Source organism: Sinohyriopsis cumingii, chromosome 17, assembly GCF_028554795.1.
Source record: "Sinohyriopsis cumingii isolate HCF-2022 chromosome 17, ASM2855479v2, whole genome shotgun sequence".
Taxonomy (NCBI): Eukaryota; Metazoa; Mollusca; class Bivalvia; order Unionida; family Unionidae; genus Sinohyriopsis; species Sinohyriopsis cumingii.
In genome coordinates this window covers 40,941,749-40,954,988 of record NC_142977.1, presented here as the reverse complement: position 1 = coordinate 40,954,988, position 13,240 = coordinate 40,941,749, and the positions used below count along the sequence as shown (strand labels likewise).

General features: G+C 41.3%; 1 protein-coding gene across 6 annotated transcripts in view; it reads left to right on the top strand.

The window, feature by feature from the left end:
• Positions 1 to 13,240, top strand: part of LOC149778480 (uncharacterized) — a 119,961-nt gene that overhangs the window by 10,190 nt on the left and 96,531 nt on the right. The window lies entirely within an intron of this gene.

Below are 13,240 nucleotides of genomic sequence, written 5' to 3'. Positions count from 1 at the left end.
AAGCTACTGGCCAGCTTTCTCACATACCCACAATTGCCGAATCCGAGACTCGAACCTACGCAGACAGAGGTGAGATGGCAGTGATCCGTAACGAAGAGCGCTTTAGACCACTCGGGGCTTCCCAACAACAATGATAACAATGCTGTATCTGTGTATATAAATTATTACATGTATAATGCCGTGCCTATGCGTATATGTGTACGTTTACAAAGCTGTGAATGTGTGTATATGTGTACATTTATAATACTGTGCCTGTGTATGTGTACCTTTACAAGTCTGTGCGTATATGTGTATGTTTACAAAGCTGTGTATGTGCGTATATGTGTACATTTATAATACTGTGTATGTGCGTGTATGTGTACCTTTACAAGTCTGTGTATGTGCGTGTATGTGTACCTTTACAAGTCTGTGTGTATGCGTACATGTGTACGTGTGTAATGCTCGAAATGCATCCTACACATTTTAGGCTTGTTACTTCAAATCCTGGATATCATTTAGGCGATATGCATAACTGTCGACAATCATATAATTCATTATCATATACTCAAGAAGGGGGTTGGGTGGCAAGAGTACATGTATAGATAGTTACGTATGCAGTAATGTTGGCAACTATGTAGGTAGGCGAGTGTGCATACATATAGATACATGCATTCCTACATACATATAATCCTAAGTTATGTACAACACCGTATGTTTATACCAGCTTCCAAGTTCTTGGCAATGCTTTGAAGTGCTCATCTTACCTGCGTCTTAACGAGATGCACACGTGTTTGACATGTACATGGGTCGTTAGAAATCTTACCGAACCCACGTCCACGGCTGGATTATTGATATGTGGTAAGATAACGCAACTCTCGTCTAAACAGAAGAGTAAGAATTATGGTACCATCATTGATTACGACAGACAGAGCTTAATCTGGTGCTATTATCTATACAGAATTATTGTGCTAGTTAATCCTCTCTCTCTCTCTCTCTCAAACACACACACACACACTTTGCGAATTTACACAAATTTATACAACATATATCCTGTTTGCAATAAGTATAGAGGAAACGCTCATTAAAGGTGGTTTTAAAATACATTGTTGCGCAATGATATGAAAGGTTAATTTCCTCATTTTTTGTGATAGCGTATGAAAGTTCCTTCACAGTGTAAAGTTAAATTGCATGGTATTAAGCTAACGAGAGCACAATGTTTGCAGTGGATCAATCCACTGAAGGATGACACCCGATACCCATTCTCTGTTGGGTTAGCATGCTCTTCCTTGCAAGTCTCGAACTCGTCAAGAAATGTAGTTTTCTTGCCCCAGATTCTAGCCGGTTTTGTTTGGACATGATTGGTGGCAAATTGCTCATGTAAACAGGTAATATAGCATGGTATTATCGACCTGTAAGTCAAATTAGCAAACGTTTGGAAAACTGAAAATGTTATAAATGAAAAATGTATTGATATATATCCTCTTTAAATAAAATTTCCACAATTAACTGACATTCATGATAAATCTTGATAATATCAAATAGATGTTCGAAATTTTATTTTCAAGGTTTTCAACTGAAAATGAGCTATCTTAAACTTGATACATCGCCAGAATTGCTCAACTCTGAAAATTAAATATTTATCTTAATTGGAGAACTGTTCATTTCCGGCTGACGTGCACCTTCCTACCTTCCGAAGCCAGAACATGTTGTAAAGTTTTTACTGAAATTGAAGAGTCACTATTTGCAGTGCAGCTTATTACAGTTACAAGCCTAGATTTCTTTAAGTGCACAAGAGTATTGTATACACCGCCATTGAACTCGCGTAAGTGTTATATTCAGATCAGAATGTCGACAACTATCTCAGATTTCTTTTTCAATTAGTGTCTTTGCATCCTTATTTATTATGAAAACTCGATATGATTGCGCCCAAAGTTGATATACCTTGCTAAAATGATGTGTTACTTAGGTTGTCAGCTCCTAGTGAACCTCAGTTATCTATGACATTATCTCGATTTTTAGCACCTTTTAAACAATTTATCACAATACTGTAGTATGTGTTTGTTATAGGAATAAATAAATGGCAGTTTTAGATTTCATTTTATTACAACCATATTTCACAAAGTTATGGGCCTTTCGATTGGGACTAGACGAGAAAGTTTTGATTGTTTAAAAGTTATTCCCGAGATAGTAAAGTCTAAATAATTGGAGTTTGCACACTTTTATTTCGATTGGAACAGCCAATAACAGTGATAACCCTGTCGAATAATAGTAATCACGCGCTTATATGGGTAAATTAGTATGGGAACTACGTTGAACTCAGATCCAGGAGAAAGTAGTCGAAGAAGCATTGCCAACGATCATTCAACCGGTTGATGAAGCTCTCCAGAAACTTCATGAAACTTGTCTCAGGAAGCTAAAACAGGTTATCGAGTAAACCCAAGGCACTGTGCTCCGAACAAAGAAAATCTGACTCACAATTCTTATCAACCTTAGGGTAGAGTGAGATATGTAGTGACGTATCACATTTGACTAATATTGACAGTGAAGAAAACATACAAATAAAGAGTCATCTTGAGCTCTTTGAGTCGAATGTAAGCACTGACATTAAAGCATGACCGTATCATCTAAAGACCTAAATTTATACGCTTGTCAAATATACCATTATTTGTGAGGAATACGTCAATGTTCTTCCAAGGAAAAAAATGCATGTAGACTTTTATCTGAGTTTGAACAGCAAAAATCATTACTTCCTATGGAGACCGGCCGTTAGGAAGATATTTATCTGACTGATAAAAGTGTCTATTATGTGATATGACCAATAACGGTGATAGAAGTGTCTTTTATGTGACAGGACCGATAACGGTGATAGAAAGGTCTATTATGTGATAGGACCGATAACGGCGATGAGTTTCACATTAGTTTTGTCCTTTTTTCTAAGAAAATCGCAGAAAAAGTTGTGAATAAGTATTATTAAAATATGCCAAATATGTTAAAGTTTGACAAACTTCCGATTGTTCATCTTACAGGCTTTCAGACGTAAATTCATTCTGTAGTAGATATCAACCAAAATAAAGTTCTAAGTTGTGGTACTATAGGAAAACGTAATTTATACGTATTACTTGATTTTTACTAATTCGTGCAATTTTCTAAAAGTTTACTCCACCCGTTTAAAGGAAAAGGAACTCTAATTTTTATTTCTGCCATTAAGGAATACAATAAGAAATTGAAATAAAGACCAACAGTTAAATCATATGCTATGTTTTAAAGTCTACAAGAGTCGTTATGAACGATATAGTTGTGACGTCATTAATTAAATCCAGTCTGTCGCAGATAAACTGGTGTAACAATTTGCTATTGCAATAATTATTTGTTTAAGAACTGTTGGAAACAAAACAAAATACATAGAACAACAACGTTAAACTATAAAGTAAATAATGAAGATGAATTCAGATTATGCACAGACACGGGGAAACAGTTTACAAAGCCGCCAGATTTGTACAAACTACTCTGAGGAACCTGCCGCTTTACACCTCGGCAAGATTTTCAAACTTATAAAATCTATCAAAACCTTCGGAGTGACTATGAACAAACTGACAACTTATCACAAAACCGGAAGGGTCTAAGCAACATCACAGTATGGACTGTTATTGTTGTCACAGGTGAAGAGCTTACAAATATGGTGATATCCTATGCATCAGGAAACTTGTCGATTTCGCAAAAGGAAGTGATAAAATTACCCTTACAAGAGTATTAGTAAAATAATAAAATAAAATAGAGACAAACAGTCGTGCATATAATTATATTGTTATAAAGGATGTATGTGAAGTGGCAAATTTCTGGTGATCTAACAAGAATACATTAGTTGAGACCAGAGAACCATTAATTAGATTTATTGAGACAGGCGCGTATCATATCTCCATACTACCGTGTACGATAATGTCCTTTAGAGGGAGAATTTTGTTCCTAATTAAGCATTTGTTTATACAGCAGCCAGGTGGACTATTAGGGACAAGGAAAACTTCATTTTTCATGGTAAAGCTGTCACAGTTGAGAAATCGCAGAAACTCTGTTACTCAAACTACCAGGTCAAACTGACTTTGACTTTGGCGCCTCTGGAAAAAGGCGGCAGAGATATTTGATTCTGATTGGTTACGTTAAATAAGGGCCGTGTTTCCCACACAAAATTTTCTAGGTTTTGAAAATTGCCACATCGGAAATTTTAATCAGTCTTAGCTTTTCCACGAGAGAAATCAGAGTAGGCTCCGGGGGTTTGCAAGAAATTCCTCGTAAAAAGAACTGTTGTCCAAAGGGGACTATTGTCGAAAGGAACCGACGAACTAATTTGCCGATCAGAGGGAGGAAAGTAGTATATGGGGTCGCTTTACGTACAATGGGAATTAGCATTAAAAAACACCTTGGGTCACTTTACGTACAATGGAAATTTAACATGGAGAAAAATCGTGGGTCACTTTACGTACAAGGGGAATTAACATGGCGAAAAATCGTGGGTCACTTTACGTACAAGGGGAATTAACATGGCAAAAAATCGTGGGTCACTTTACGTACAAGGGGAATTAACATGGGAATAAATCGTGGGTCACTTTACGTACAAGGGGAATTTAACATGGGATTTTTTTTTTTTAAAAAAAAGTTTTTTTTAAAATTTAAATTTAAATTTAAATTTTAAAAAGGGGTAGGCAATTCAAAGACTATCTCTTTTCGAGAAATATGGCTGGCCCTGAAAAGGGCCTTTGGGTTTTATGTTAATGTATTCATTAACATAAATGGCACCGCATTGGTCTTCTTCTTCTCCTTAGGCTGCGTCTTACTGTTGGTCCGTACATCAGCACTCTTTTCAGGCATCCTTGTCTTTCGACGTAGATCCTACGTATCCACAGGCTGGTGTTTGTCCTGTGGACAACGGTCCACTTCGATCGGACATACATAAGCAAGTCTGTCCGAAACATCATGGAAGACACAAGGGTGGATGACTCAACTGTAGTCCACATCTTGAAGCGACGAGAATAGGTGAATCAATGCAGTGAACGGCGCTTATTTATAGGGACAGGAGGGATTGAAACGGATTGAGTTCATTCACCAATCCGAACACGCGTTACAGAATTCAGTCAGCCCGCATCCAATCCGAAGAGAGCAGTCTGTGACGTCACGTAGTCAATATAGATTCGCTAACGCTTGTGTGCAGTCAATCTATGCGACAGTGATTCAACATGACGGAAACTCAGAAAACGATCCATTGGGGTGCACCAACAGGGGAGACTGCCCAAGGGAACTCGGACTTACTTTCAGAAGAGGTGAATTGGGATTTTGTGGATTTTCTCTCCTCGCAAGAATTTGTTCCTGAACCTTCGTTACCTTCTTCATTACCGCAAGTGGAGAATTTTAGACAGAGACAGAAAGAAGAATTGGAGAAATTTATACAACGACAAAAGGAAGCGGAACAGGCTTTTCTCCTACAGCAACAGCAACAAGAAGAAGAAGAGGTAAGAAAAAAACAACAGCAAGAAGAAGTAGCAGCAAAGAAACAAGAGAGTGAAAATCAAACGGTCACGGTACTGTTGGACATTTTAGCTGAGTTAAGAAGTCTGAAACAAATGTATCAGACTTCTTTATCACGACCGAAGAGAATACGACCTTCCCGAGCTAAACACGTCAACCCTGTGACTAAGCCTACCGTACCACCCTTAGTGATTTCAACCCAATCATTGTCATCATCATCAACATTACGCAGTCCAGAAGTAGGCCTTGGTCGTGGCAAAGGCTTAAGGCAGTTAAAATTGATTGCTTAAACTCACCCCTACACCATGAAGAAAAAGGCCCTTTTCAGGGCCACCCACATTTCTCGAAAAGAAATACAATTTCAATTTGCCAATAACTCAAAAAACTCACCCATGTTACCCTTATATTACGTGTCTGTGTATGAGTGCGTGAGTGTAGCTTCTTATTTTAAAATCAAAACTCAAAGACTCTTACCTTATATCATTCATTTATTCTTTTATAAATATTTACAATCCAATTCACAATTCACAACATAACACTTTAATAAAAAGTTAATTGACTTCTTCTTTCTCCTTATTTAGTCTCTCTGTTTTTTTGAATTTCTTCACCGTCACACTCTTTTCCTCTTCTTCCTCCTCCTCACTTTCTTCCCTTCTTCTTTTCTTCTCCTGTTTCTTTTTCTTCACCTGTCTGCTTTCTTCCTCAGAAGAATCCCTCTCTTCCTCTGAAGAATCCCTCTCTTCTTCTGAAGAATTCCTCTTTTCTTCTGATTCCTCTTGTTTCTTTTTTGGGCAATCTGGAGACCAATGTCCTTTTTCTTTACAATAATAACAGGTATCTTGACTTTTGTCTTTTTTAGCCCCTGTTTTCTTTCTTTTTTGACGGTCTGGACACTCTGAAGACCAATGCCCTTTCTTCTGACAGATATAGCAAGTATCTTGACTTTTATCTCGAAAGGAAGGAGAGTAGTCCGTAGGCTGGTCTGAAGAGAATTTTCTAATGACCCCTCGCAAAGCTCTGACGAAACGTTCCATCTGGTCAGTCTCTTCCATCGTTGTGTTCGGCTTGAGAGTGAAATGAATAGTGAAAGGACAAGACACACACCCTTTTATATACGCTGGTCTGCTATGACTATAAAGTAGTTTATGGTGTTTGAACTTGAGTCATTTGACTTTTTGCTTTCAAGATGAAACGATCCCATTCATTCGAGAAGAAAGAAGAAGAAAGTAAGAGGCAGAAACGTGATCTATCGCCTCGTACCAGGGCTGAAATCTTGGCACAAATTCATGCCAGTGATTTTGAAGAGGACATGAGTGAACCAGAATCCGAACCCTCTAAAACAAGTTCGCCACCCTTAGTCAACCCTGAAAACTACTATTCCATTCGAGAGACGGAAAAGCGCTCCTCTAGAAAATTTAGAACCACGGCTTACAAATACACGGTGAAGTTTAAAGATTTCAAGGCTGAAGTGCCGTTAGAGAAAGCAGAAGTGTTCATCACCGAGGTGTGGGATTCTTTGCTCACTGCACTCAAGCGACAATGTCAACCCAAAGAAGACGATCGTTTGAGACTTTCCATACAACACGACGGTTTGAAATCCCCTGTTTGGATCGAGTTTAGCACCCCTGCAGAATTGACTGCTTCCAAAGTTATGGACAAGATTCAACACGTACAACAATCCAATGATCAGTTTGACATCACCGATGGTAAAGCCACACTGGACATGACCCACGTCTCTCCTCCTCAAGGGACAGGACGCAAAAAGATGTTATTGGTGGACGACCTTCGCAACACCAAAAAGAGTCTCGTTCGAATTAACAACTCTCATGACCAGATGTGTTTAGCCCGTGCCATCGTGGTGGGACGAACCTATGCCGACAAGAACGACACGGTAGAATGGAAAAGAACCTGGAACACTATACAACGTCCCCATCGAGCCAAGCAACGAAACGAAGCAGAACTCCTGTTGCAACAAGCTGGCCTGTCCAAAGACACACCCTGTGGCATTCCTGAGATGCAAAAATTGCAAGATGCCCTAGCTCCACGCTACACCTTGAAAGTGCACCCTCAAGAAGTGCGCGGACCTCTGTTGTTTCGAGGCCAAGACTTTAAGGACGGAAAAAACATTCACCTTTATCATCACGATGAACATTTCGATACCATTACCAGTATCACCGGATTCCTGAAATACGTTTATTACTGTGAGAAATGTGACCATGGTTATAACAATCGAGAGCAACACAAGCATTGTGGATCGAAATGCACAGGATGTTTGGCCTCTTCACCCTGTCTGAGCGAGGAACCAGTGCCTTGTTCCACTTGTCTGCGCACGTTTGTCAGCCCTACCTGTTACCAACAACATCTGAAAACGCAAGGTTCACAGAAAAAATGCGCTTGTCAACTGCTGAGATTGTGCTCTACGTGTGGACAAGGCATACGTACCAATAGTGTCAAGGCACACGTATGTTCAGGAAAGAAAAAATGTCACATTTGTCACCACATCGTGGACTTGGAACACCAATGTTACGTGCAAAAATACCAAACCCCACCAGAGAAAGAGGACGGTCACAAGAAGAAAGGCAATTTCATCTTTTTCGATTTCGAATGCATGCAAGAAACCGGCATTCACATTCCTAATTTCTGCGTGGCTCATCGAGCGTGCGAGAAGTGCATTCAAGAACCTATCTTCAGTCATTGCCCTCACTGCAGCAAGATACCCGGAGGGCGTGAAAAAATCTTTCGGGGACCCAACACGTTAGCCAATTTTGCCCAATGGGTCTTAGACCCCATCGACAATACGTGGAGCAAAGAGGACATCGAACGTTACCGAGATTGTCATCGCCATGCCACAGTGATGGCTCACAATTTCTCCGGATACGATGGACAGTTTCTTTTGAGGTACTATACGGAACATGGCACCGAACGTCCTAAAGTCACTTTGAACGGAGCCAAAATCATTTTCATGCAAGTGGGACAAGTGCAGTTTAAAGATTCGATGAGCTATTTGGCCATGCCTTTGAGTCGAATGCCTAAAACGTTTGGAATGACAGAAATGGCTAAAGGGTACTTTCCACACTTTTTCAATACGGAAGCCAATCAACACGCCGTTCTACCCCATTTACCAGAGGCTCACTATTACGACCCCGACAACATGCGTACCGAACAACGAGAAGCTTTCTACGCTTGGTACCAGGCTCACGCCTCGGACCCTTTCGACTTTCAGGAAGAAATGCTAAAGTATTGTCGTTCCGACGTGGACATTTTACGACGTTGCTGTGGAAAATTTCGAGAACTGTTCATGGAACACGGAGGGGTCGATCCTTTGAAAGAAGCTTGCACCATTGCCAAAGCGTGTTCCTTAGTGTATCGACAACGATTCATGCCTGAAAAGACCGTGGCTGTCATCAGTCCTCAAACGACCCACTTTGTCAAACGTCAATACTCGGTCAAAGCCCTACGCTGGTTACATTACTTGTGCGACAAGGAAGACAAGTGGATTCAGCATGCCCGCAACGGAGGAGGCGAAAAGACCATCGGAACGTATTCGGTCGATGGCTGGGACTTAGAAAACCCCAAGATCGTGTACGAGTTTAACGGTTGCTTATTTCACGGATGTCCCGTCTGTTACCCTGACCGTGACACTAAAAATCAGTTTTTGCAACGAACCATGGAAGACTTGTACCAGGACACTTGTCAGCGACGCTTGAAGTTAGAACAGCAAGGATACCAAGTGGTGGAAATGTGGGAACACGAATACGATCACCGTATGAAAACCGATCCCGAGTTTAAACGCCTCGTGGAAAGTTACCAGTTCATGGACCCGCTGAACCCGAGGGATAGTTTGTACGGAGGAAGGACCAATGCCACCTGTTTGCTGTACCAAGCCGACGAAGAGAAAGGAGAAGAAATCAAATACTTGGACGTGTGTTCGCTGTATCCCTACGTGTGCAAATATTGTCGCTTTCCTGTAGGGCACCCGCAATTGCTGACGGAACACATCGACCTGAAAAACATTCGACAATACGAAGGCTTGATCAAGTGTAAAGTTTTGCCTCCCACGAACCTATACCATCCCGTCTTACCTCACCATTGTCAAGGCAAACTGATGTTTCCCTTGTGCCGTACTTGTGCCGAAACGTGCAACCAAGACCAACCTTGTCATCACAGCCAGGAAGAACGGGCCTTGACGGGAACCTGGGTTAGCGTAGAATTGTTCAAAGCTCTGGACATGGGATACCAACTGTTAGAAGTGTACGAAATTTGCCACTTTCCCAAGACACAACAATACCGCAAGGGTGACCCCACGCAGAAAGGCATTTTCGCCGACTACGTGGATGCCTTTTTGAAACTGAAGCAAGAAGCCAGCGGCTATCCTTCCTGGTGTCACACTCCCGAAGACCAAATACAATTCAAAGAGAAATACTACGAACAAGAAGGCATCACTTTAGACCACATCGAGAAAAACGAAGGCAGGCGATCGTTTGCCAAAGTGATGTTAAATTGCTTGTGGGGTAAAATGGCACAACGACCGTGTTTACCCAAGACGGAATATTTGACAGAACCTTCCCGCTACTTCCAGATGATTCACGACAAAACCAAATACATGAAACACGTGGACGTCGTTCGAGAGAATTTAATCTTGGTCAATTACGAAGAAGATCTGGACTTTGTACAAGACGACCCTTTTGGAAATGTCATCATTGCGGCTTACGTGACAGCTCATGCTCGCTTAAAATTGTACGAAGCTTTAGAACTGTTAGAAGAACGCGTCCTGTACTTTGACACGGACAGTTGCATTTACATCCATCACCCGATTCAACATCACCCTAACATCGAAGGAGACCGTTTAGGAGCCTGGACAGACGAGCATCCCGACGACAAGATTCTAAGTTTTGTCAGTGGCGGTCCCAAAAATTACGGCTACGAATACCGGGACAAACAAGGAGAAGTGCACACGACGTGCAAAGTGAAAGGACTGACTCTGAATTATCGTACCAGTCGTGTGGTCAACTTTGGGGTATTGAAAGAAGCCTTGCAATCGGGAGAGGATGGAAACTTTAAAGTGACCACTTACCAACCGAACAAGATTGTACGTTTACCCACTCACCACATCGTCAGTCGACCTTTGGAAAAAGTTTATCAAATCGTGTACCAGAAGCGAGTTCGACTTCCCAATCATTTCACCTTACCGTATGGACACGTTGGTATAAAACATTGGTTGTAATAGGATAGTCACCCACCAGAAAGATGACTTCGCCACAGCAAGAATCGAGTGAGAAACCCGATGAGAACTCCAAGTTCAAACCCTACCATTTTCCAGTCTTCTTACCTGACTATTGTGATTGTGCCCGTCGATTGGACACGTTTCAGAAATGGCCTACGGATAGGGAAGGATTACCTTCTTCGCATGTTTTAGCTAGAACAGGATTTGTCTACTTGGGACCTGAGTCAGGATTGGGATACGAGGTACAGTGTTTCGCTTGCGGACTGAAGTTACGAATGGATCTATGTATCTATAAAGATTCAGCTATTCTGGAGCATACTCGATGGTCTCTGAACTGCCCTTACCTTTCTATGGCCTTTCCACCCATCGCACTACGGTACAATGTTGACGGTACCTTAGAGACGGTACCTTCCAGAACAGGACATAAAAAACGTAAAAAAGGAAAGATGTACAAGTTGGAGACTGCATTGAGACTAGTATAAAAAAGGGGCTATGGTCAAGATCGATAGTTCATTGTGACTACCAAGACCGAGCGAACAAGATGAATACTTTGAAAAAGACATCGTTTCAGTTTGGGGATTGTAAAAAAGTTGTATCTTCCTCTAGTGTGACTAATACTGGATGGATAAGACCCATGCATTGCGACGGAAAATGTCCGGAAGGAAACTGCGATTGTCCATGTGGTTACCATTGTAATTGCGTAACGGAGTTTGCAGACGAGTGCGATTGTGAGCCTTGCGATGGGACCGATGCTGTACGTTGTGACCTGAGCGATGCCGTAAAGCATCATGGGAACTTTGTTCTCACTGCCCCTGTCATGGAAAGTGATGCTGTGCGTGTCAAACCTGAGGGATGCGAAAGCGATGCCGCTCGTCCTCTTAGACATTTTACCGGGTTTAAAGGGGAATGTTCACCTTCACGTCTACCCCCCTACGGATGTCATCCAGCCCTGAGCAAACTCCTGTTCCTGTCACCTAACCCTCATCGAAACGAACCTGTGAAAAACGAATATTCGTTTCCTGTGCGTTTGTCGGAATACTGCGACTTTGAAAATCGTCTTCAATCGTTCAAAGGAAAATGGCCAAAGTATCTGGGAGGACCGACCCCCGAAGAATTAGCCAGAGCCGGATTTTTCTACTTGGGCGAAGGAGATAAAGTCAAGTGCTTCAGTTGCGGTGTGTCACTTCACCACTGGGAACCGCAAGATTCGGCCTTCGTTGAACATGCTCGATGGTCACCGAATTGTCATTACTTACCCTTAGTGGGACCGAGACATTGAAGTAACTTCTTACCATAATCATCTGTTCATGGATACTTTACAAGAGAACATTTGTGCTTTGCCTGTGGAGTTGAGAGAACGCATTTACCGAGAGCTGGTCAAAATACAAGTGAAACGTAAAGAACAATTGCATCCGATACGTCACCGGTGTTTGAACCACTGGTACCTGAAGGCTATACAAGGACTGATTCAATTGAAAGTGTTCCATTGGACAGACATTGATCAACGACCTCCTGGTTATAAAAAGGAATGGTTTGGTATTGACGATTCTATCTACTACATTGTAAACGTATTGCATCGAATTCCAGAGGAAGAGTTAACGAATTACCAACATCTTTCACACAATGTCAACTTGGTGAAAGAGGAAACTTCTGAACGAATTGTCATGTGTAGATTAGTGACTCAACGATTTAAATTCGACACTGAAGTGAAACCATGTTTGTGCAAAGAGTACATTTCTTGTGTCAGACCAAAGAGGATTTAGTATGACCTATTCATGGATACTTTACAAGAGAACATTCGTGCTTTGCCTGTGGAGTTGAGAGAACGCATTTACCGAGAGCTGGTGAAAATACAAGTGAAACGTAAAGAACAATTGCATCCGATACGTCACCAGATCTTTAACCACTGGTACTTGAATGGTATAAAAGAACTGATTCGTCAGAAATTCTTTCAATGGTCAGACATTGTTCAAAACTTTGAGGTCGCTAATGATCGACATGTTCATGATTATGGTTACTTCGAGATTCACCTACAGCAATACATTGAGGAAGACAAGTTAAAGGATTACCAACATATTTTACGTGGAATCTACTTAGAGGAAGAGGAAACACCTAAACGAACTCTGACGTTTCGGTTACAGTATGCAAGATTTAGATTCCCTACTGGAGAACGAAGATCTCTGGCTAGAAAGTACGTCTATTGCATCCGAAAAAAAGAGAATATAAAAAGAGGCTGCCATGCCACGGTTTATGTCACATGTCATCCAACAGATTCCGTGGAAGGAACTCAATGACCATATTCAAACCGTGGATCATTACCATCAATTATTACAAGAACTGTATCCATTCAATTTGGGACGACAAGTGGTGTGTGTCTTAGTGACTTGTTTTCTGGGATTTCGTTTACCAGCCGATTCTTTGTGGACTCTTTACGATCAGTACTTACCACCTCCATGGCCTTAAATGGTCACGAAAAACTCCTTTTGCTCAAAGCCTTGCGGTTTCATCTGGATACTTCTC